The sequence below is a fragment of the Triturus cristatus genome, chromosome 1_2 (genome assembly GCF_964204655.1).
Source record: "Triturus cristatus chromosome 1_2, aTriCri1.1, whole genome shotgun sequence".
NCBI lineage: Eukaryota > Metazoa > Chordata > Amphibia > Caudata > Salamandridae > Triturus > Triturus cristatus.
Window position 1 is genome coordinate 46,539,763 of NC_140580.1, and position 26,584 is coordinate 46,566,346.

At 42.4% G+C, this 26,584-nt stretch overlaps 2 long non-coding RNA genes across 3 annotated transcripts in view; both read left to right on the plus strand.

The window, feature by feature from the left end:
* Positions 1-26,584, plus strand: part of LOC146866729 (uncharacterized) — a 156,093-nt gene that overhangs the window by 47,520 nt on the left and 81,989 nt on the right. The window contains exons 2-3 of one of the 2 annotated variants that reach the window (XR_014960552.1): positions 2,585-2,723; positions 18,343-22,436. This is a non-coding gene — a long non-coding RNA (uncharacterized LOC146866729). Of the gene's footprint in view, positions 1-2,584; positions 2,724-18,342; positions 22,437-26,584 lie in introns of those variants that run through there. The other variant, XR_014960551.1, reaches the window with a different exon arrangement.
* Positions 9,093-9,581, plus strand: LOC146866730 (uncharacterized). Its single transcript, XR_014960554.1, has 3 exons — positions 9,093-9,150; positions 9,244-9,351; positions 9,445-9,581. It is a non-coding gene; the product is annotated as an uncharacterized LOC146866730 (long non-coding RNA).

Sequence of the window (26,584 nt, forward strand, 5' to 3'; positions counted from 1 at the left end):
GGTTATATCTCCTGAGTTGTTGAAGGATGGCACATGCTTGCTGTCCATGTGGTGACACTGAGTATAAATACATTAAGATGTCATCAATATACCCTACAGAGCAAATATCAATGAGTTCTCAAAGGCCTTAGTCAATAAAGAACTGAAAGGTGACAGTGTTGCAGAGCCTGAAAGGCATGACTTGGTACTCTAACAATGCGAACTTAGGGGCATATTTACAAGCCCTAACTGCCAAAGGAGCGACACTTGTTTTGACCCTCCGGTGGCACAGCACTATCTTCCATATGTACAAGATGGTGGTAAGCCACGTAGTGTGGCTTAACGCCACCTTGTAAATATATCCCTTTCTGCCATAGTCCTCTGTGGCAAAGGGGCGTGAAATGGGTGTTGCTGTGGGTGTTCCACCGCAACACCCATTGCTTTTTGACACTGCCCCAGATTTACAAGGATGTGTAAATCGGAGGCAGGGCCAAAAACGAACGCAATGGTATACAAGGCATTAGAATTGTGATTGGTATGCAAAAGAATAGGTTGAGTTTAAATTGTTCTTTTTTGCACTGCTACTGGGAGACAACTAGTTGTGCAAAACTCGAAAGACAAAGTGATTTTCCACTCTCCCCAGTTTATATGGGGATTGTGTTTGACAAGCCACGGGAATCCCAGAAAATTGCAAAGGATGAGAATCAATAATACCAAAAGTAATATTTTCCACCTCATATTTAATTTCTACGGTTTTAGTTCTGAACTGAATTAGACCTGAAGTCAACCTCTTGCCATCTACGGCCTTGACTACTTCAAGTTTGTCTTGTCATACTGTAGCTATACCTAAGGAGGGAAGGAAAATGTAGTGTCAATAAAATTGGCTGTGGCACCTGCGTGTATCGGAGCCTGAACCTCTCAAAATGTTCCCGAAATGGAGTGTAGAGTTATCTGAACACTTAGATGATGGTAACCGGCACAGGTAGAACTTTAAAGTTCAAACTTAACGACAAGGTTGGCCTCTTCTTCTACTAAAGGCATCGATTTAACTTTCTTCTCTTTCTCCTCTTTTGCTAGAGGACCTCTGATACTGCCTACTTACATAGGTGCTGGTGTCTGATGATTTCAAGGGGGGTTTCTGCTCTGACTATTACAAAATAGTATGACCCTGGTATCTGCACCTTTGCCTTTTTCAGTCTTCCGTTCAAGCAACTGGGGATTTAGGTTTACCACTAGATTGATAAAATCAGCACAATCATTTGGGGGGGATCTTTAATTTGGGACAACAGGTTCTTCACCCATCCTGTAATCCTCTATAAAACAATAAGGCTCTTTTGGATTGAAGCAAGTTGGTTTCGATTATTAGTCAGCAGAATGTGGAAATGTACTGTATCAAATCTGAAGACCCTTGCTTAAATTCAGCAGCTCATTAACTGCGGCTTGTATGAGAGTTTGATGAGCAAACAATTTGCTCATGGCTTCTTTGAAATTCAGCAAATTTGTACAACAAAGGATCATCTTGATCCACCAAGGAAATGGACCGGAAGGCCGCATATCCATCTAAATAGGAAAGGATGAATATGCCACCTTTGTGGCATCATCTGAAAAGGTTGCTGGCCTGACCATGAAATGTGACATTGATTCATAAAAATATTAAGTGTACTACAATCTCCTAGCCATCGTTCTGGAGGAGCCAACAGAATCGGAACAAGTGTAACCACCTGAATCTAGGCAGGTTCCACAAGTAACGTGGTAACAGGGATAGCAGTTGCTTCCTCAGGACCTTGGAATACTGGCTTCTCAAACTAGGGTTTTCCTTACTTGGTTTGGAAGGGGTCGTCACCCACGTTGCCTTGGGGTCTAGTAGATACCTGCACCTGTTGGGCAGTCACATCTTGTCTCAGAATACTATTCCCGGCTTGCATGGCCACCAATATGTTGGTGATATCTTGCAAAGATTGAGCGTCCATGTAGTCTAGCAGAAGTGTTATTCATGGGCTTTGCCTTCCGTCTGGGGGAAATGACAGACTTACCTTGAGTCTGTATCGTGGCTTTGCAGAGATGATATGGGCCCTATGCCCGATGTCCAATATTTCTTACTCAGGATTTTGTTACACCAAGGAAGAGTGATCAGACCTAGGGAAGTTTCTCAGGTTTATTTGTTCTGGTGGTCCAGGGTGTGTTCAGGTGATACTTGGAATCAAATTACTCAGTTCTACATGGAATCTTCTCCGCTATGAACAGCAGATACACACTCTGTTACTTCACATAAAAAAAATTTCATCTGACATTATGCTGTACAATTCTTAATTTTACAATGCAGTTATGAAGTTACAATCAGCTGAATAATTCTATATTATGCTTCAATCTTGATTATACTGTCCAAGGTGTTGCTCCTTACTTCATGTGAAATACTATCCGCGCATATTCCTACAAGTTTTAGGGTCTTCTGAGTCTATTCAGTGTCAATGTTGCAGTTTTAGGTATTACTTTGACTTCTGCACAATGTTCATTAATTTAATGTTTTGCAGTAATGTGTTTGGTAATTGCTGGTTGTAGCGCTGTTCTGTTAACATTCACTTATCTGTTATCTTTCTTATTTCAGAATAGCACCTTGAGACGCATGCAGTTGATTAGTTGTGCTTTACAAACCCCTGATTGGTTGATTGTGGATCATCGGAGACGATAAGATGCCAAAGGATGTTGACCGAAGGAAGCTACTAAAGCAGCAGAACCGTTTCCAGGTAAGTTATTCTCAGGACAAAATACACAGAGCTCTTTTTTCTTGTGTTGGTCTCGAGGTAAAGCAGGATTTCGAATGTGGTTGTAGTTTAAATAGATGTATTTATAATATTAAATTGTATTGCTTTTAGTATATATTCAGGTGCAAGAGTTGTTTATAAACTTGCTAATAAATTTCTTTACAAAAAGCTTTTTGAGAAGTGAAGTTTTTTTTTTTGTTCCTTGTATAGAATAAGAAAAAGTGACACAATCACAACAAAAAGTATATACAGAGAAACAGAAAAACGGGTGTATATAAAAAATAATTTTATCTTTTGAAATTCATCAAGGGTACTACACAATTACATACACAATGTAACAAGAGGGAAGCAAATGCGATTATACAGTCCTTCAATGTCACTATTGTAAACACTTTTTCTATCGAAAATGATTTGCCAGAAAGAAGTATTAAGGTCGACGTTTCGGTCTCTACGCTTTCGTCCATGAGACCATCTTCAGGACTATCATGTAAAACAGTTGACCCCTGCACAGTGCTTCAGGCGATTCAAAAAGTCAAATGTATGTTTTATCGGCGACTTCTGAACCTAGGCAAGGTCGATCGTAACTCTGCTTTATTTAAAAGGACAAACGCCTCCGAAAAAGGGATATTCAAGTTATGGCACTTCACGGGCGGTGTTTCTCAATTTACTGTCCGCAGAGCCTTTTCAATCATAAAGATTTAATCTGTTATATCGACGTGTGCGAGCAAGATTCTCAATCGGTTGTAGGATTTGCTGCAAATCCGACAAACGATGTAGACAGGAAACAGAACAGAAGGAAAACAGAACTCTTGATACTGAAGTTCCTCTACATAACACACAGACAGCTGATCACATCAACTAAAGCAAAGTCCTATACCAATACCATTAATAAAGCCACCGTGGTTGGTTGGCAGTGTCAGCCACCCCAACTCCCCTCTTTAGAGATAGAGTACTCTTACGCCTTCCAGGTTCTGGGAATGTACGTTTATTTATGTCACTTCCTTTCTTGGAGGGTACCAACAGTTTGTGGGGCATAAGCACTGGTTAGCTTCTCAGTCTCTTCAGGAGGACAACAAAGTAAAAAGAATAGTCTCAAAACGAAAGAGGGGTGCTTTGCAGGCGTCTTCACTCTTCGCCTTGTCCCAGGATTTTCCTCAGCGCAGGGCTTCTCCTCAAGAGGGAAACAAAACAAATAAAGGGGGTCAGGTTGATGTCCCAGTATGTCAAAGTGGACTAGTGCTTCCTTCACCACACCAGTGTCCTACCTAAGTGAGGTGCCTAATGCAGGGGTATCGAGAATCAGGTTGGTGCAGCCGCAAACCCGCCCACCAACCTTTAAATGGAAAAACATGTGAGCAAAGCACTTGCCTGAACCCACAACCCTCCTGGGCCAAGGGGAGTCCCAGCGTCTGCGTCCTTACTTGGAGCACTGAACTCGTTCGCATTGCTCCAAGAGCGTTCTCTTGATCTTCGGGCGTCCTCCGTTCCAAGCGGTCCTTCAGGCAGTCATGACTTCTCGGCTCCCTCCTGCGGCGTCTCGTCTTTTCCCATTGCGTTGCTCCTCTTCAGCTGTTACTCCAGCTCCGTCTTCTCCGGGATTTCCTCCTCTTCGCGGGATTCAGTCTTCGGCGGTTTTACGTCATCCTAGGCTGCACCTCTCAGATCCTGGGATGCAGTTTGCAGACTTCCAGGTTCCAAGTGCTAAACTAGAGCGGGAAGTCTATTTACTGTGTGGAAAACCATGGCAGCCATGTTGGGGTTGGTGGGACCTTCGCCAAGCTCCCCTTGAGATTGGTTACAGCCACCAACAGAAGCAAAATGCTTTTCAAGATAATCAAGAACAGCATCAAGCCCCTGTCAGACCCATCTATTTCTCACTCCACAGAAAAGTTCAATACCATCAACCTCTTCTTCAGAGGAAAAAATAAAGATCAGACAGCACATCAACACCACCAAACCCGCTTCATCTCTTATGCACACCCCTTCCTGTAGAATCTCACAATCAGCCTTCAATGCTCTCACAGATCTCACTGACATTCTCAATTCCCTAAAAGCCACTTCTTATGAAGAAAGCTTCAATAAAGCTCTCTTTGGGGATGGTCTCTCACCCCTACTCACCATTGTCAATGCCTCCCTCACTCCAGGCATCTTACCAGAAGCTTGCGAGACAGGCTAGATCCTCCGATTTCTAAAGAAACTCTACATTAGATCCTGATGACCTCACCAATAACCAGCCAATCCATGACCTACCATTCATCAGCAAGATCACTGAAAAAGCAGTTAATGTTCAGCTCCAGGATCAATGCTAACCATCTCCTGCATGATCAGCCAGGCTTCAAATCACATTGCAGCATGAACTCTGCTACTTTACACACTGTAGACAATTCCCTCTTGACCACAGCTGAAGATGACCCCTGCCACCTGATATTGATGAACTTCTCAGCTGCCTTTGAAACAGTAGACCATCCCTCCCTCAAACGCACCCTGGAGTTTCAAATGCCATTTACTAGAAATGTCCTTCACTGATTCTCCTCCTACCTTTACAACCGACCCCAGATAGTTCACACTCCCCTCCAGGAGTCCCTCAGTGTTCCAAACATATTCCTCTCATCTTTAACCTCTACATGGAGTTGCTTGGTGCTCTACTCTACTGATAATAGGATCAAGATTCACTAATATGTACACATATTATGGGAGTGTCCTGAGGTGTCCACATTCTGGCAGAGGGTCACAGGCGTAATGTTGGAGGTGGTGGGAGAGCCTGTTCCACTAGATCCAAAATAGCTGTTATTACTGATTTGTGGTGATGCAGATTGGTCCAGATACGTGGGTATATGGCTGGCCCTATCAGCGGGGGTGGCAAAGTGCAACATCGCCAGAAGCTGGGGGGCATTTGCACCCCGCAGGTGGAGGAGTGGAACCAAGAACTCGATTGGTGCCAGAGGGCCGAGGAGACTGTGTACAAAAGTAGAGGGTGCGCAAAGAAATGGGAGAGGGTGTGGATGCCATGGAGAAGGTATAGAGGGCTGGGGACGGCGGAATAGAGGCAAGCTGGGGGGCAATAGGCGGGCCTGCGCTGTCCATGAATACGACTTCATTGATTCTCTGTATATGACAACTGATGTACTTATGATACTGTTTTTGAATGATGTGGTCTCTCGAGCTTTGTTAATAAAAAGTTTGGGGGAGAAAAAGTAGCTTCACCGATATGCCGATGATACATAAATCTACTTGAAAATTTGCTCTGCTTCAGACATCTAGCATCAGTTGCTACCTGCACATTATCCATATCTAGTTGTCGAGACCCATCCTGGAGCTCAATCCAACCAAAACAGAATTCTTGTCATGTGCCAAGAACTAGAAACAGTATAAACCTTGCTCAATGACGCAAACCTTAATGGTTTCAACCTCATTTGTGACCAAAAATCAAGTCATTAGGATTTACCCTGGACAACAACCTCACCAGAACAAAAACATTGCCAAAAAACACAAAGATAGGTTGGTACCAGCTTTATCTTCTTGTTGGACTTGTTCCTTTTAGCAGGGCTATCCCCTAACGCTTTGCCTTCGTCCTCTTATTTTTCTGACCTGTTTTTGTTGGTTTTGGGACTCTGGGCACTTTATTACTGCTAACCGGGGTTAAAGTGCAAATACTCTGTGTAAATTGTATTGGTGATTTGTTAAGCCACGATTGGCATTTGATTTACTAGGTAGTCCCTAGTAAAGCGCACCAGGTAAGCCAAGAGCCTGTAAATCAAATGTTACTAGTGGGCCTGCAGCACAGATTGTGCCACCCACATGAGTAGCTCTGCAAACATGTCTCAGACCTGCCACCGCAGGGGCTGTATGTGCAGTTTAAAACCGCCATTTTGACCTGTCAGGCACAAACCTTCCCTTTTACTACATATAAGTCATCCCTAAGGTAGGCCCAAGGAAGCCCCTTGGGCAGGGTGCAGTGTATTTAAAAGGTAGGACATGTGCTGTTGTGTTTTACATGTTCTATTAGTGAAATACTGCTAATTTAGTTTTTCACTATTGCAAGCACTATTTCTCCCAAAGGGTAACATGGGGATTGCCGTGAAATATATATTTTTTTTACATGACCAATGTTATTGTGTTTATACAGCAAGTACATCCATCATCGTAAGCAGTAAGAGCTGTGCATTGAGAAACATACCCATACATGTCATATTCTCAGTAAAAAGAATCAGTTACTTTACATCGACAAGCCACTTCCCCCCACACCGTATCATGTTTGTGAGGAGGCCCACGAGTAGCGTAAATAGATTTATATAGTTGTGCACACCAGTCTACTCCTCAGCACCAGTGCTGGATCGGGGAAGGTATGGGTTGTTTCCACGTGCTGGCCACATGTCTCTTGGCCACTAGGCATGCAACCCCGACAAGGCAATTCCTCCACCATCACTAGTAGGGCAGTACGCAGGGTCAACGCAGTCCCAAACCATATGAAAGAAGTCAGTGGCGGGAACTGCGCACTGCATACAAGCAGCCTGGGTATCAGGTGATATTTGATGTGGGGGAGATTTCGCTTATACACTTTGCACTTTCTAGTGGCATTCACGCGTCAAATAGGGTGGGCTAATAAGCTCATGTCGGGGAAAAGGGTCCACAGGTGCTCATACAAATTTACACCAGTTACTGTAGTATTGGGTTATTACACATATCCTGCGGTGCATTCAAAGAGGGGGAACATCCACCCTAATTCCCTAAAGTTTCAATCTAAGATTGAATAAACAATTTACAATTTCTGAAGCACACGCAAATTATAACATCAGGTCAATACAATAATATAAAGGAATAAGAAAGTAGTATGTTGGGCTTTTTTCGTTCTTTTATTTAACAAGGTCTTCCACTCCCTTCTACCAATGCGTTTCGTCATCTATGGGTATGAACCCTACGACTTCCTCAGGGCTGGAAGTAATACAAATATTGAAGTTGTAATATACGGTCAATTGAACAAACATTTGCTTTACATAGTGTAAGCCCAAAACACAACCTCTGTGCATCAAGGGACTAATCACTTCACAGATTAGGATGATCACAGACTACACTCATATCAGTACTGCATTACGTAAAAGTCTGAACAAACATTGGCACATTTTGCAGGCAGATAGGACATTGCAGGAATTTTTAACAGAAAAACCCCGGATTACATTTAGAAGGGGAAGAACACTGCGTACATTATTAAGCCCCAGTTATCCAATCAAAACAGAGTTGGAACCATGGCTAACACAATTTTCTAAAGGCTTTTTCAAATGTGGTCATTGTGGGATGTGCAGATTTGCCGTACACAAGATTAAGCAATTTAAAGACAAGGTTGGTAAAGTGTATACTATATTGACTAACATTAATTGTGGTACAAAATATGTTGTTTATATAATTACTTGTAAGTGTGATAGAATCTACTTAGGGAGCACCATAAGAACACTAAAGGACCGTGTCAGTGAAGATATGCGAGCGATAAAAAACAATGATATGAGATACCCTATTGCTGAACATGTTTATAACTGTACTGCACAAGGCCCTAATAAGACATTTATGTTTTATGGAATAGAACATATAAAATTAGACCCACGTGGTGGTAACAGGGAGCTGAAATTACGTAGGCACGAAGCGAGGTGGATCATGCGTCTGAGGGCCGTGGAGGATGGGCTCAACTATGATCAGGAGCTGCAATATTTTTTCGGGGATTAAAGGCTGTAGTATTAATGGCATATATTCATTTACATTGACCTTATGTGGTGGATACAGTTTACTAGTTGGAACTGCAATTAATATGCAGTATATTAATGGGCGAGAATTGTAGAGAATGAGTCAAGAGCAGTATGAGATTGACAAGAATTTACACAAATATTGGCAGTCAAGTGACTATAAACGAGTGTTGAACATTTATTTTGGTTAAGATTCATGATAGTGACTCATCTGATTCAGGTAGGTCACTATGCAAATGGGCCGTTTATTCCTGCAACCTGATATTTGGAGTTATTGTTGCTATAGTATAAGTAAGAAAGTTACCTTTATTGTCCTACTGATGTACGTTAAACAGAGGTTCTATTCTTTGAAGGTTAACCATTCCGAGATAGCGCTGATGTTTTTATTTTCACCTTTTTACTTTCCACGAATACAAATGTTTTTTTTTTAATCCTGCACTTGATATTTGGAGTTGTCTTTGATGTAGTATAGTTGGAAAGTTGCCTTCATTGCCCTAATGATTCACGTTAAATACAGGTTTTATTCTTTTTAAACTAACCATTCCAAGATGGCGCTGATGATTTTATCTAATGTAGTCCCCTTTTCACTTTCTACGAATAGTATTTGAGCAACTGACGAGGCCAGTTGAGTGCCTTCGTGCTATCCGGGTGCAGCACTGAACGCTGTGTGGTAACAGGTATGTTAAGCGATACTTACCTGATCTATTCGTTCGAGGAGATGCTATTTCTGGTCGGTACTAAACTCGGCCATTCTTTAACCATTTTCGCAGGTTGCCCCGTACTTCAGGGACCTGTCTCGTTCATCGGAAATATTGCTTCCGGTTTTGCCCACAGTTTGCTTACACTTGAAAAGGACTTGCTGTGATATTACACAAGGGGTAAGATCGGAGGATTTTGTGAGCTTATTAAAGGCTAGTAATTTGATATAATAGTAACGCTGACAATATTTTATTTATTTTTGCATTTAACAGAGTGTCCCGTACTTCAGGGACCTGTCGTTTCAATTTGGAGTTGGTCTTTCTATAAATTTTGAATACGGTGATTGGATATAATAGTATTCTAGGATATTGACACCTCGTAGAAATTGGATACTGCGCAGTACTCACTGGTAAGATTTATTATTGATAGTGCGCTATTGTAGGATTTGTAAATACAATGGAATGGTTACATGAATATTTGGCGTTTCTTCACAGAGTCCCGATTTGATTTCTTTTATAAGAGGATCAATACATGAAATCACAAGTCTCAAAATAAAGGGTACTTTATTTTGGAATTATTGTTGAATAGTGAGGTAAGCTTTACCTTATCCTAAAGTAAGAGTACTATTAGGATTAACAGTGGAACCTTCTATCTGACAGCACCTGTTCTAATGTCACCCTTTAATGTGTTCTCCCCAATAGAGTGTTATCACACATAAATTAAGGAAGTGTGTGCATTCTGGATAGCACCCACTGTTACAATGCTAGTTCCCTAGGGAACTTAATCAAACATGTCAAATAGAAGCCAAGATGCACCACACATTTGTGAAAAGCAATCAAATAAGAACAATATATGTAGTTCAAATCCAATTCAAAAGCCAGAAAAATGTTCCTTGATTTAGTCTTTTTATTCCAAGTTCATTAGGCAATGGACATTACAATGCGACACAGCCGACGCGTTTCGTCCTGAAACAGGACTTCTTCAGGGCAAGTTGTATGAAAGATCCTTTGTATACGTTATGATTGTTGTTAATACGATGAGGAAAAGATTTTCTATGTAGGTTCTTTTCTTCCATATAAGGTTGTCTTCTCTATATCGAGTATGTCCTGGACCGTGGATTTTTCATCAGTTTGATAGCAGGCTTTTTTAGAATCATATATTTAGGGAAAGTATTTATCAAACCGCAATATGCTAGTCGCGACTAGTAACGAGAGAAGTATGCTCACAAAACGGGTCCTCCATTTGATAAAGGTTTCATGTTTATCTAATCTTTACAGCAATGGATCTAGATTAATTCATCAGGATACTACATTCTTCCAAGGTATCAGTGTCGTAGGGGAGCGTAGGGAAGCGTGGAACTCACATGGGTTCATTAATATAAACTGCACATGGGTTGTTTTTATTGAATGTGCAGATTCACATTCACAAAGGTGATAGCATGGAATTGGATGTTTGTGTAGATACTGAATTTAAGTTTTAATTGCGATATTCTGCAACAATCAATGTTGAATGAAATTTATATATACGTCTTGTATACTTTTGTTTAAGCATAATTATTGTCTCACATGGATGATGCGCACAATTGTTTGTTTTGATTAGTCCCTCGATGCACAGAGGCTGTGTTTTGGGCTTACACTATGTAAAGCAAATGTTTGTTCAATTGACCGTATATTACAACTTCAATATTTGTATTACTTCCCGCCCTGAGGAAGTCGTAGGGCTCATACCCATAGACGACGAAACGCGTTGGCATAAGGGAGTGGAAGACCTTGTTGAATAAAAGAACGGACAAAGCCCAACATACTACTTTCTTGTTCCTTTATATTATTGTATTGACCTGATGTTATAATTTGCGTGTGCTTCAGAAATTGTAAATAATAAACTCATGCCTTGCTGGTGTGATAATTCGGCAAACCAGAGCATTATGCACTTTATCTTATTCTGCCCCCTATATAAAAATGCAAGGAAACATTTTTTAGCCCCACTTTTAAGGGAAATCCGCCCCTGTACATATATATTGACACACTTTGGCCACTCCTGTTATTTGCACTGCGGGATCCAATTATATAAAAGTTACTATGGCGATCAGAAAGCGTTATGAGCTTTGGAGACTGAAAAAGAATGTCGGAATTGCTCATTGTCCATATTTACATTGTTGGAATTTTTTACAATATGTGTAATACTATGGTGTCCTAAACCTTTTCACTGTATGTACTGAAATTTTAAACCATGGAATATTATGATTTTTTTCTTTCTTATTCTATTTCCTGTGATGTTTTACAAAGGTGTTACAATTCTTTTTTTTACCTGTGATATTTTTATTTGTCAAACTTTTATGGTTCGTGGAAACAAAATAAGGAAAATGCTACTTACCAGTATGCATCTGTTCCTGGCATGTAGTGCTGCAGGTTCACAGACTGTGCATAGATCGCCATCTGGTGTTGGGCCCAGATGTTTGCACTTTGTTGTTGTATTGGACTAAGTCTTTGGAAGTCACAAGATAGGTGACTCCTCCTTTGGACAGTAGTGCGCATGGGCATTGACTCCATCTTCAGATTGTTTTTTCGCCAAGAAGGGAAATGATGGAGTTTTGTGAGAAACGGAAATAGATGTCCATGTATGTTGTATCTAATTAAGATAATACTGAAACAGATAAAGGTAGCTGGGGAGGTGGGTGGGCGTGTGTGAATCTGCAGCTCTACATGCCAAGAACAGATGCATACTGGTAAGTAGCATTTTCCATTCGAGGCATATGAGCTGCAGATCACACACTGTGCTTAGATTGCATAGCCGTACTCTTCTTTAGCGGCGACCACCAGTATCTGTTGCAGTAGTTTGAAATAGTGTTTTGAGTACAGCCTGGCCCACACTAGCTTGTTGCTTTGCCTGCACATCTACACAGTAGTGTTTATGAATGTGTGCTGTGTAGACCATGTAGCTGCTTTGCAGATAACATCTAAGGGAATGTTCCCTAGAAATGCCTTTGAAGCCACTATTTTGCGGGTAGAGTGGGCTTTAGGGGGAATAGACAGTGTACGTTTTGCTTTGTGATAGCAAATTTGTTTACATTTGACAATCCACTTTGCACTCCCAGACTTTGATATGGGATTGCCTTTATTTGGTGGTGAGAAGGATACAAAAAGTTTTTTTGTTTTGCGAAAAGGTATTGTTCTGTCAATATAGTAAAGGAGTGCTCTTTTTATGTCTGTTGTATGAAGAGCTCTTTCTGCTACTGTTTGTGGTTGCGAGAAGAACACTGGCAACTCAACAAATTGGTTGAGATGGAAGGGAGAAATACCTTAGGAAAGAATTTGGGATTTGTCCTGAGAACCACTTTGTTATGATGGATTTGTAAAAATGGTTCTTGAATGGATAGTGCCTGTAGCTCACTGACTCTTCTGAGAGATGTAATGGCCACAAGGAAAGCGACTTTTCATGTAAGAAATTGTGGCTCGCATTTATGTAGAGGTTCGAATGGAGGACCCATTAGTCTAGTGAGGACGATGTTTAGATTCCACACTGGCGAGGGTGGTACCCTGAGAGGAATTATTCTTTTGAGGCCTTCCATAAATGCTTTAATGGCAGGTACCTTGAACAATGACATATGTTGTCTATTTTGTAGGTAAACTGCTATGACGGCGAGATATAATCTAATTGATGTGTATGCTAGATTACATCTTTGAAGATGCAGCAGGTAACATATGATGTGTTGAATGGACACATCTAGAGGATTGATGGTGTTACAGTATATAACAAATCTTTTCCACTTGGCTGCATAGCAGGCTCTAATGGTGGGGCGCCTAGCCTCTTTGATAACATTCATACAATCAGGTGGAAGATTGAGGTAACAAAATTCTAGGACTTCAGGAGCCAGATTGCTAGGTTGTGCTGTGCTGGATCTGGGTGTCTGATCTCTCCATGGTTCTGTGTTAAGAGCTGTGGGGAGAGGTGTAGTTTTTGGTGTGGGACTACTGATAGTTCCAGCAATGTTGTGTACCATGGTTGTCTGGCCCATGTTGGAGCAACTAGGATCAGTGTTAGTGACTGTTGTTGCAGCTTGCGCACCACTAATGGTGTGAGTGGGAGAGGCGGAAAAGCGTACGCAAATCTGCTTGACCAATTCATCCATATTGCATTGCCTTCGGACAATGGGTGTGGATATCTGGCGGCGAAGCTTGGGCATTTTGTGTTGTAATGTGTGGCGAAGAGATCTATCTCTGGCTGCCCCCACATTTGGAAAAACGGTTGAAGAACTTGTGGATGAAGTTCCTACTCGTGAATCTGTTGTGTCTGACGACTTAACAGATCTGCCATGTGATTCTGAATTCCTGGAAGATGTTGGGCTAAAAGGAATATGTTTTGAGGAATAGCCCACCTCCATATGCTCTGTGCTAGTTGAGAGAGCTGCAGAGAGTATGTCCCCCCCCTGTTTTTGTAAATAGTACATTGCTGTCATACGGTCAGTGCGGACTAACAGCTTTGCCTGATATCTGTTTCTGGAATGTTTTTAATGTTAGAAAGATTGCTAGTAACTCCGAATGATTGATGTGGAGTAGCTTTTGCTGAGGTGTCTATAAGCCCGGTATAGTGTGATGTAGTAGATGAGCTCCCCAGCCGGTGAGCGATGCGTCGGCTGTTAGCACAATCTGTGGAACCGGCTCTAGGAACGGTCGCCCTTTGGAAAGGTTTTGGGTGTTCCACCACTGCAGAGAGCGATGTGTGCGGTCGTCCACCAACACCAGATCTGTTAGCTGACCTTGAGCTTGGTTCCACGGACGTGCTAAGCATTCCTGTAAGGGGCGCGTCTGGAGTCTTGCATGAGGTAGTATGAATATACAAGAGGCCATCATACCTATTAGTTGCTTGAACACTCAAGCTGGAAGTGAGTGTTGCGGCTGGAATTTTGTTATAAGGGTTTGCATGCATGCTATCATGGCTGGACTGGGATATGCAAGGCTTTTTTGAGGTGTTTATTGTGGCACCTAGATATTGTTGGATGCGAGACGGTTGGAGATGAGACTTTGTGAGGTTTATGGTAAACCCTAAGTCGTGAAGTAGTTGGATTGTGGTGTGTGTGTGATTTACACACTGGGTATGCGACTTGGCTTTTATGAGCCAATTGTCCAAATATGGGAAGAGATGATTTTGTTGCCTTCTTAAGTGGGCTGCTACCTCTGCCAGACATTTTGTGAAGACTCCGGGTGCTGTGGTGACTCCGAATGGGAGAACCTTGAACTGGTAATGCTGACTGTCCACTACAAATCAAAGATATTTCCTGTGAGCAGGGTGAATGGGAATGTGGAAATTGCCTTGTTTGAGTAGAGGAAGGACCTGTTGAAGAGTGATCATATGAAAATGGTCTGATTGTATGTAGAGGTTTAATGGTCTGAGGTCCAAGATGGGTCTCAGGGTTCCATCCTTCTTTGGAATTAGAAAGTACAGGAAGTAAACCTCGATGTTTTGGTGATGCAGGGGAACTGGTTCTATTGCATATTTTTGTAGGAGGGAAAGCACCTCTTGTTTTAGGAGCGTTAAATACTCTGTTGACATTAGACGCTGTTTGGGTGGTATGTTTGGGGGAGTTGAAGTGAGTTCTAGGCAATAACCGGATTGGATGATTTGTCTCACCCACCTGTCCGTGGTATTGGTGTTCCAGACAGGTAGGAACTGTAGCAATCTTCCCCCGACCAGAGTACAGTGGTCCGGGGGGAGTGGAGGGAAGTCATTGTTTGGGGTGGAGGCGGTGCGAGTATTGGTAGTTTTGCCTCTACCGTTGTTGTTATTGCCCCTGTAGCCTCCTCTGTAATAGCCTCTGGTAAATGAGGTCTGGGTGAGACTTTTGTAGGAAGTGGAGGGGTTATCAGTGGTAAAACCTCTAGAGGCGCACCTTTAAGAGGAGCGACGAAAGGAACTTCTGGGAGCTTGCGATTGCAAAGCTCCCATTAATTTGGCAGTATCCGTAACTTTTTTCATCTTCTCCAAATATTAATCTACACTAGGCCCAAATAAGTGTTCCTGGTCAAACGGTTGGTTTAGTATGGTAGTTTGAACTTCGGGTTTGAACCCCGAAATGCGTAGCCACGAATGTCTGTGCAAAAGGACAATGGTATTAATAGCTCGGGAGGCTGTGTCTGCAGCATCCAGAGCACATCGAATGGAGGTATTAGTTATGAGTTTGCCTTCCTGGATGAGATCATTGGCCCTTGTTTTATATTGATCTGGAAGGTGTTGTAGTAGGGTCTCTAGCTGGTCATAGTTTGCCCTATCGTACCTAGCCAGCAAAGCCTGTGTGTTGGCAATTCTCCATATGTTGGCTGCTTGGGACGCTGTTCTTTTACCAGATGCATCCAACAGTTTTGACTCCTTATCAGGAGGTGGAGCATCTCTGAGGTTTGGGAGTTAGCCCTTTACCTGGCGTTGGAGACTACCAAGGAATCCAAGGGAAGCTGCCCTTTAATGTAAACAGGGTCAGCGGGGCAGACTTGTATTTCTTTTCAACCCTAAGGTTAATGACCCTAGCCCTTACACGATCCTTAAAAACTTCAGGAGCGTGTTTGATTACCCCTTTTAACATTGGGAGAATGGAAGTGGACCTTTGAGATGGTGCAAAAGTGTCCATGAGGAAATCTTCTTCTACAGGGTCTGTGTGCAAATTCACACTATGGTATTCTGCAGCTCTGTGTATGAGCTGAGTGAATCCTATAGTGTCCTCTGGAGGGGATAGTCTAGATGGGTAGATATCATCTTGTGGTGTATTAGGAACATCTGGTGTGCCATAATTGTCCCATAGGTCCTCTGGGGGTATTAGGATGACTAGGTTCATCATTCCCTTCCTCCCCAGAGGTGCCCTCATCATCCTGAGGTGAAGGAGATTGTGAGGGTACTGGAGATGGGTCAGGAGAGATGTGGTGTGGAGGAGGAGGTGGAGAAGGAATTCTTAAAGGAGAAGTGGCAAAGTTCCTCTTCTTTAAAGGGCGTGGAGCTGGTACAGGCTTGTCAATTTTCCTTTTCCTGGAAGGACTAAGTATAAGTTGACCTGTCTTGGGGTATATTTGGAGAGTTTTTTGGGTTGGATCAGGTCGAAAAAGCTCCTCCTCTGGAGTGTGTTTCGGTACCGATTTTTTCGGGTCCAATTGTTTGTGTGGCACAAGTCTTGGAGTCGTTTTATGCTCCTTAGTTTTGGAATCAGGAGTTTTCCTGGGTTCCGTTGGGGTCTTTGGAACTGGTTGTTTCTTTGATTCCGATGGTTTTTTCGGATGCGAAGGTTGAGCGCCAGTGGTCTTTGGAACTGGTTGTTGGTTTCCGATGATTTTTTGGGATCCGAAGGCTGAGCGCCAGTGGTCTTTGGAACCGGTTGTTTGCTCGGTTCTGATGATTTTTTCGGAGCCGAAAAGTCAATGCCAGTGTATTTCAGTGCCGAATGCGCCGATGTGGAAGCAGGCGTCGGTGCTGACGAAGACAGTGGTTTCTTTTTTGGTGCCGGGGATGGGGTTTCGGTACAGACGGTAGGCTGGCTCGATCCAGAGTGGCCTGAAGGCTTATGTATTGACTTCTTTGCCGAGCCCGAAGGCGGGGTGTAGGAAGTTTTGTACCGGTGTGCACCTAGGCCCGAAGGTGAAGGTGTTACCGAAGCCTTTTTGTGAATGGGTGGTGGGGAGGGGTCGATGTCAGTACTTACGACCCGCTGCCCTGGAGTGATGTCTTCGAAGTCGGAGTCGTCGGCTTCAGAGGCGCTAATGTTGTCCTCTTCGATCTGCTCCTGCTCTGGTACATTGATACCTTTTTGGAAGATATCGTCTGGTATCGATGTTGATGATCGAGCCATGCTTCTTTGAGCACGACGATCCCGTATTGTTTTCTTGGAGTGGAAAGAGGCGCAAGCTGGACAGTCTTTGGCCTCGTGCTCGGGCAAAAGGCAGAGGTTACGCACCTCGTGAAGATCAGCGTGTGGAAACTTGGATCCACATTGAGGACACTTTTTGAAAGGAGTCCTTTCCATGAGCCAAAGGCCTAATGGCACAACTATGCCCGAAGGCCTGCGTCGGCGACCGGAATCGAAGAATTCAAGTTTGTTGAGATGCGCGTCGAATACTTGAACAATACCGAAGAATGGGTGAAGGATTGCGCGTCGAAAGGTAGAACGGTAACAACACCGAACTGGAGCGAGACAAACACATCCGAACCCGATGGCGGAAAAAAACAATCTAAAGATGGAGTCGATGCCCATGTGCACTATTGTCCAAAGAAGGAGTCACCGATCTCGTGACTTCCAAAGACTTATTCCAATACAACAACAAAGTGCAAACATCCGGGCCCAACACCAGATGTCGATCTATGCACAGTGTGTGATCTGTAGCTCAGATGCCTCGAACAGTAAATTTTGACTAGCATAATCAAAATACGTGCACAACAGCTGTCTGTTCTAGAAAAATAAAGTTATATTTAACACAAACATGAAAAACACTGAGTGTGAGTGTTAATTGTTAATGGCTGAGTGTGTGCTCGAGCTAGACAACTTTTCACTGTGTCTTCAGAATTTTATAATGGCAAGTAAATTAATGCAGTGCTTTGTGCACCTTGAGCAACATGTAAATACATTTAGTAAGTAATCTCCTATGATTGCAGGTAAGCAGAGCTGGCACAGGGGAAAGTCATTATCGTGGGGTCTGAATAACTACATTCTGATACTGGACTAACAGATCAAAACATATAATTAGAAAAAGAATTACTGTTACATTTTAAATGTAAAAAATATTGCATGAGAAAACATTTAGATTGGAAGAAAAAAAATTACATTAGACTATAACCAGTACAACAACTTGCCATTACTTTACGTTGGTTCTAATGGATTTAGAAAAGTAAATCTGCTCCTAAGAGTTGCTAACAAGTCAAGGTAATGGCTATAATTGAAATTATGTCCAGATTGAGGTTGTTAAAAAAAAACACAAGTATACTTTTTCAAACTTTTATATAAAAGTTTTTAAACTAAATGGAAAATACAACACACATCATTCTGAGTGATAGAATGTAAATGACTAGCGATTGATATTAAATGATCGAATTGGTTCACATTCACTTTGTCCTCTGTTTTTGCATGTATACTTTCCTCAATGTAGATGGGGCAAACAATGTAGTAAACAACATGTCCACTCTTTATTTCCTTTTACCAGAAGAAAACAAGAACAGGATTTCTGCGGGCCCTCAGAACAAACATTTTACATACCTGAAAGAAGTCTCCTAGCACTGGTATCTTTCATCAATTCACATGCTGGAATCACTCGCCTTCATCGAGATTGATGTACTTTAGTAATTTCCAACAGAAATCACTAGCATGCCTGAAAGAAGAGTATATTTAGCAAACTAATCACCTTGTTTAAAAGGAACTAAACTTCAGCCAAAAAGGTGACAGCAAGCTGAATTCCATTCCGCCAGAGACCACCATACTTCCCAGTGTGAAGGAAGACACAAGTGAGTCTCTAAAAAACAGATGATGGACGGAGCGTTGAAACCTTTCAGACACTCAGCCACAGTCACAGATCAGGATTTAATCCATCATCGTTCTTTAGCTCACTTCCCCACCTCAGTTCAGACCCAGCTATATGCAAATCAGTCTTGACCTTGTGCCTCATGGGAACAGTCCAGTCCGAACTGCCAAGCCAGGTTTTCCCTGAACCAGAAACAAGCATCCTGGGGCCAGTTTCAGGGTAACACACCTCATCAGCCAGGCTCGCTTGAATCCAGTGGCAAAGTGAGCAAGGGACCCATATCTGGGCATACCCTGCCAACTTAGGGTGAACAAATCAAACACACGGAGATGATGGACGATGTGCTGAAACTTTTCAGTCACTCACCCCCAGTCACAGATCTGGGTTGAATCCATCATTGTTCTTTAGCTCACTTTGCCACCTCAGTTCAGTCCCAGCTATTTGCAAATCAGTCTTGACCCTGTGCCTCATGAGAAGGTTTGACGGCTCTTCCATAAAGCCACCCTGTAATTATGCATGCATGTAAGTGGTATATTTATAGTGCAAACCTAGCCAAAAGGCAGTGGAGCACTCTACAAGGTCCAGTAGATAGTTCTAAGCATTTAAGTTGACGGCTAATGTGTCATGATGTACAGTGCTTTAAAGAAGTGTGTCGTCAGCTCATTCATAAATTGTATCAGGGCAGGGGCAGTCCCAATATACATGGGGATGTTCCAATTCAGATCATGAGTACATTATTGGAGAAGGCATGTTGCCATGCTTGATTCTAGCACTTCTACATCTCCAGTCTGATGGTGTGGGTGTGCCAACAACCACCAGAGATGGTGAGCTTGTCAGCAAAACAGGCATGTACCAGTCTTGATGGCACCCTGCCTATGTCTGCCAGCAGGAGCCAGGTTATAGGGCTGCCATGCCTCGCATTGAACGCATTGGCATCCTTTCCCAGAGCGGAGCATGAGGTTTGTCTTAGTGGCAGAAGGTATTGTCTTCACCTAACAGTACCTTGTACGGAGAGTCGGTGACCCCTTGAAGTGTGCATAATAGTCATTAAAAGCTTGTCTGTCTGAAGTGCACTGTCTTTTCCACATAGAAGCTTAGGCACTGATGTATACCTAAGGAAAGCAGCACCCTCTCTGCCGTAGTAATAGGATTGGAAACAAGGAACTAAGCATCACTGGTTCATTCTGATGGGTCAATGGGAAGAAACGTAGGGTTCGTTTGTCCTTGTGGACCCTGAGCAACACTTGTAACTCACTAACCCTTCTTTATGCAAGCTATAGCACTACTATCCAGGAAACGTACGGTATTTGTATTGTTTCAAAAGGCCTCTTTGTGAGTTGGGAGAGCACTCTTCAGCTCCCACTGAAGAGCCCCACTGAAGGCGCAGCAGTGGCAGGGCCCTAGAAACAACCTTGAGAAACACCTTGATGATTCTCTGGGAAAAAAAAATAAGTTACTACAGTGGATCAGCAAAACCTAGAGTGGCAGAGAATGGGCATGGGTCAAGCTATGCCAAAGGCCTGCCTTGGCTAAATGGGTGAGATTCACTATTATCTGGTACGGCTGTGATGTATGCAGATGTAGGCATTTTGGACCCGCAAGGCAAAGAACCTTTCCCACTTACTTTGGTATGTCTGTCTGGTTGAAGACGCCCTGCCTTGGGCCAGGATGTGACTGCACCACACTGGGTTATTGAACTGTGCAAACGCAACGTATTAAGGCTCAAAGTCAAAGATAGAGGGTTTATAAAAAAGCACTGGACCCCTGCGCTGGGGCATGAGTTTCCAGATTCACATAAAAGTCATGCAACGCAGGCAGCAAGTAAAGTCACCGGCTGTTTAGCATGAACAGGAGAGAGCAGAACAGCATCATATGTCTACTAAGATGTGGCTCTATTACACTCTCACAATATCTTGGCTGCCATATGCCAACACAAACACATTTGCGCCATGGAGCTAGGGTGTCTGTATTGTGGGAAGAATACGTTTTGTGCTAGAAGGAATCCCTTCCAGTACACAACTATGCTTTAAGGCGTTACCCACTTTGCATGAGTGCTGTGCAATGCAGCACGCATGTGAAAAAAGGGAGAAATAAGGAAAACAAACATTTTCTCCTCGGTATGCCTGCCTCGAGGAGGCACAAGATTTTGGCACAAATCCCTGTCTGCAGATCTTTGTAGATAAGGATTTGCTTCAAAACTAATGGGTGGTTGCAAGGAAACACTCCTTTGAGGCAAAGTAATGCAGGGCAGCCCATTGTGAAGGTCTGCATTACTTTGGGTTACAATCCAACACAAATCAATATGTGTTGGATTGTAAATCACACCACAACACTTAGAGCTAGGTTTGCATTCAAAAGTAATGCAAAATGTTTGTAAATATGGGTCAAGGTTTGGATGTCTGTGGCTGAATACTGCCTTGGCTATGCTAGTGCAATGAGGATAATCTAGCACTGTTCTGATGTAATTTTGCAAATTATTCTCAGTATTAGGGGGAATGGCAGAAATGCGCAACGTAGGCAAACATCCCATCTCATGCAATCAAAAGGCATCTCTCCTCGACTTCGGTAGCCACTGACTGCTGGCACAAGATCTGAATCTTTTGTTGGATTCATTTGCGATGAGATCCAAGCTCGCTGTGCCTCGGAAGCTAAACACCTTGTATAGTTCTGACATGTTTCGCTCCTGGAGTTCTCGTAAGGATTTAATATGTTGTGAAATTCATCCCAGATTTCTGGCAGAGGTTTTGCCCTAGATGAGATGCTATTCATCTAATCATCTAGTTCCAAATCAACTGAGCTGCTATTCATGCTAATCATCTAGTTCCAAATCAACTGAGCATTACCAGAGAGTGCTAGTGATCTTGTACTCCCTTGCTTGTTCACATGGAACATTGAGGGGTCATTGTCTGTATGAGTCCTCATAACTGCACAGAAGGGAAAGTGGGATGTAGGCTTGAGTGCGTCTATTATTAGGAAACATATGAAGAACCATGACAAAACACTTCATGTAGAAAGGAGCTCACAACAAATGGTGTTGGGCGTTATGAATAAACAAGAGAAAAAACAAGAAAAGCAAACTTACCAATACCCACAGCAAATGAATAGTCACTTTCAAAACCTACACCAGAGACGTCCAGGTAAAAGATGTTGACGAAACAAGGAACTGCGGTCAAATTTGTGTTGAGGAGGAAGTTCACACAAAAGCACATTCAACAAGATTCACAGCAGATGATCAGTTATTTTTTCCTATACAAACCAAACGAAAAATACACAAACATTAGAAATGATAAAGTTATAGTTATTACTTTCAAATACAATTTATCCACCACCTTCAAAATATTACAAGTAGCGCACCTCCAAAAACCCTCTTTTCAGCTCTCTAACCAGACGATCTTAACTATAACTCACCATTCTACCATGGTCTTCATTGTGACAAATAACATCATTTGAGATGATATACGTGTTGTTATAAATGCTATAAGTGAAGTCATATACAAGTGTATGACCACTGCATGGAGAAGGCATGAGTCATAGTGAATGTAGTCTGGCGAATGAGGTAACAACACTTTGTACGGAAGTGCAAGACAGTAAATTGAAGGTGGTCCGTAAATTATAAGTTTAAGTAATAACTAACTTTGGGATTTTTGATGTTTGTGTAGTTTAAGTTGGGTTTATATCGAAGGAATAAATGATATTTCTAACTATAAATAAACCTTAACCTTTAGTTTTTTATTGTATGTCAATTGTTATTTTTTAATAAAAAATGTGTTTCAAATTGTAGTATCATTCAATGGAGTATTGTTTATTGGTCTGTTCTACAGTACAGTGAAGGATGGTGTCAGAGTGAAATAGAGTGGAGGACAGCGCATTGGTGTAGTGTACACTGGAGTGAAGTGTAATAAAGTTTAGTGGTGTGACATAGTTTAGTATGGTAGAGTGGAGTGGCATGTTGAACATTAGAGCGGAGTGTTATACAGATGAGTGTCAGACTGGAGTGTCACAAAATGGAGTGTGTTGGAGAGGAGTGTTGTACAGTGACATACAGTGTAGTGGCACAGAATAGAGCGTCATATAGTTCAGTCTTGTTGAGTGCAGTGTTGTACAGTTTAGCCTTGTACAGTGGAGTGTCATCATTTGTAAGAACACAGTTCATGGTAGCGTGGTAAGTTATAGTTAGGGTGGTCTGGTTAGCGAGCTGAAAAGAATGTGTTTGGAGGCGCTACTGAATATTTTTAAGGTGGTGGATCAATTGTAATTGAAAGTTATAACTATATAATTTCCAATGTTTGTGTATTTTAAGTTTGGTTTGTATAGGAAAAAAGAAAGTTTCTCGAACTATAACTAAGGTTTGACATTTGTTCTTGTTTTCTTAAGAGTTTTAAAAATAAATAAAGATGTGTTTCAAATGATAGAGTCCTGTGTTGTCGAGTGGAGTGCTGTTACGTGGAGGGCTATATAGTACAGTGGAGGAAAGTGTTGTACAGTGCAGTGTCGTGGAGTATTGCAGAATGCAATACAGTGAAGGGGAGTATGGTGGGGTAGCGTACAGTAAAGTAAAGTGTGATAGACTGAAGTGGCGTCTCAGACGGTAGAGTGTAGTACGTAACAGTTGAGTGGCATAACATGCAGTTGAGTAAAGTGTCATAAATTGGAGTGGTGCTTTGTACAGTACAGTGGAGTGGTGTTTTGGAAAGTCCTGTACAGTTGAGTGTTGTGAGATATAGTGGAGCATAGAGTGAAGTGTATGCGGAAGAAGTGCTGTAGTGATGTAGAGCAACAGAGTGTAGTAGAGTTTTACAGATTACAAATGAAAAGAGTGGAGGAGTGTGTGCTAGAGTTGAGTAGTGTAGAGAGGAGCGTTGAACAGTGGCATAGAGTGTTGTAAAGTATTGTATACTGGAGTATAGTTTAGTGTAGTCGATTGGATAGACTGAATTAAAGTGTGATAGAGTGTAGTGTTATGTTGTACAGCAGAGTGAAGGAAAGTGGAGTACAGTGGGCTGTTGCAGCATAGAGCTTAGCAAAGTATTATAGGGTGGAGTGGACTGCAATTTGGTACACTGATGGAAAGTGTTGCGCAGTTGAGTACAGTGTGGTGGCACAGAGTGGATTAGAGTGTTGAAGGGTAAAAAGCAGTACAGTGTGGTAGTGGGGAATGACACGGAGTGTTGTAGAGTTGATTATCAGAGTTTGGTAGTGTGGAGTGGTAGAAGGTGAAGTGTAGTAGAATGGAGTCATATATGATACAGTTGAGTGGAGTAAAGTGGGGTGGAGTGGCATAGAAGGAGTTGCGTAGAGTTGCATAGAATGTTATTTAGTTGCTTAGAGTAAAGTAGAGTGTTGCAGAGATGCATAGAGAGCAGTAAAATGTTGTGGAGTGCTATAGAGCGGAGAAACTCGATTTTTATCGAGGAGCAAAGATTGTCATTAAAGTAGAGTGGTGTCGTACAGTGGAGTAGATTTGAGTAGTGTGGAGTTGGGTAGAGTGGAGTGGTATCAACTGGAATAGTGTAGAGTAGAGTGTGATAGACTGTTGTACAGTCTAATAGCATTAAATTGAGTGGAGTGACGTGCAGTTGACTTGGGTAGAGTGGAATAGCATTCAGTGTAGTAGCGTAGATTACAGTGGAGTCCAATGGAATAGTGTACAATGGATTAGCTTAGAGTGGACTGGAATCAACTGGAGTGGAGTTCAGTGGATTGGAATACAATGGACTAGTACAGGGGAGTGTCAAGAGTGCAGTCGCATACAGTGAACTAGCATTCTGTGGTTTGGTGTACAATGGAATTGGGTAGAGTGGAATACTGCATCGTAGAGTAGAGTAGCGTAATGTGGAGTGACGTGGCATACAGTGGTAGCGGTGGAGTTGAACACCATATAGTGGAGTGGCCTACCGTTTAAATGTGTACAGTCTAATAGTGTAGAATTGATTGGCATAGAGTGCAGTGATGTACAGTGGAATAGCGTGGAGAACAGTGGATTGGCATAGAGTGGAATAGCGTATAGAGCTGTACCATACAGTAGAGTGTGGGGGGGGAGTGGAATCGCATACAGTGTAGTGGTGTACAGTGGAGTGGCATGTAATGGAATAGTGTAGACTGGAGAGGTGTAGAGTACACTGAAGTGGCGTTGAGTGTACTAGTGTATAGTGGAGTGGAATACAGTGTAGTGGAAAAGCGTTCAGTGTAGTGGCATACAGTGGAACAGCATTTAGTGGGGTGGCATACAATGGAGTGGCTTATAGTGGAGTTGACTGTTGTGGTGTACAGTAAAGTGAGATAGAGTGGAATACCACACAGTTGAGTGCCATGGAGTGTCCTCCAATGGAATAGCGTAGAATGTAGTGGGGTACAGTGAATTTGCATACACTTGAGTGGTGTAGGGAGGAGTGTTGTACAGGAAAGTAGCCTAGTTTGCAATAGCACAGAGTGTTGTGGCGTACAGTGGAATAAGGTACAGTGGAGTGGATTACAGTGTAGTGCGGGGTACTGGAATACCATACAGTGTAGTGGCATACATGCATAGAGTGTAATAGCATCAAGAGGGATGTTGTACAATGAAGTGTCACAGTGGAGTGCTGTAGAGTGGAATAGAGTACAGTGGTGTGGCGTAGTGCACACTTGACTGTCATGCAGTCGAATACTATAGAGTGGAGTGAAGCATAGTGGAATGGTATAGAGTGGCATGCATAACTATGCAGGTGAAATTGACCAGGAATTCACATTATGGTGTTCAGAGTAACACAAAACAGTGAATTTTGCTGCTATGCCTTTCTCAAGATTTACTAAGTTACACGGTGCTACGAATGGTGGCTTTGCATTGTTTTGCAAATATGCCCATGCAACACCATACGTGATGCAAGTGTAACACAATACAATAGTACAGGTAGGCCTTAGTTATATCTAGTTTTGTGGCTGGTGGGTGTTTCCAGGGTTCACACACAATTAGTCAGGACCCAATTAGGGTTATGGCACAAATCAAAATGGTGCTTTCACCCAGATACCACCTGTTCAAATTGATTGAAATGTGTGATTGGTTCTGTGCTCTTTTTGTTCATGTAATTTATAGGGTGAATAAATCCCTCAATCTTATTCTAGACGTCATATGAATAAAAGGATTCAGTACTTGTTTGCAGTGGTCTTTTTATTTGAAGACTGTTTAGAGACAAGGGAACAGCCGACACGTGTTTCGCCCAGGGGCCAGCAGGCCAGGGCTTTCTCAAGGCAGATCAATCTCTTTCGGGTTGTTGTGTTAATATATTAGGTAAACCGGAGTGGCGGGTAGGTATGTCTTCTGTAGAGCCGGTCAATGCTGTCTGAGACCACAGAGACAACAATATATATATTTTTGCCCCCAGATGGAGAAGCACTAACAGGTAGGTATTGAATTTCCATTAATGGAGACTATAGCGATGCCAGTATCAAACATTCAATCCATTTCAAAACAGTCTTACACGTTTCAGGCATGGCGCCGTTGTTCACAGGCAAAGTCGGAGTGTTCGACATCAAGTTGCAGTCACCTGATATACTTTCAAACACTAACCTAGTGGAGATATATATATATATATATCCACCGAGCGCATGTACTGTGGCAATTTACTCTGGGTGATTGCCGGTTGCTCCGCCGGCTCACGTGCCACCTTCCCCAGGGTCTTCAGTTACCGGAAGGAGTGCCTATCGCTAAAACACGTCGTTCGTTGTGTGCACAATAAAAGATATTATGCTGTCCTCAGGTGTGCTGCTGTGTTCCTAGATTATCCAGAATCACCCTGTGCATGGATATATATATATATATATAGATATATATATATATATATATACATATACATATACATGCATACACACACAAATATCCATAACCTACTGGTGGTACTTAGCACTTATTTTCCACAAGAAAAGCGTTTGTTGTTTTGCAAATACCTTACGT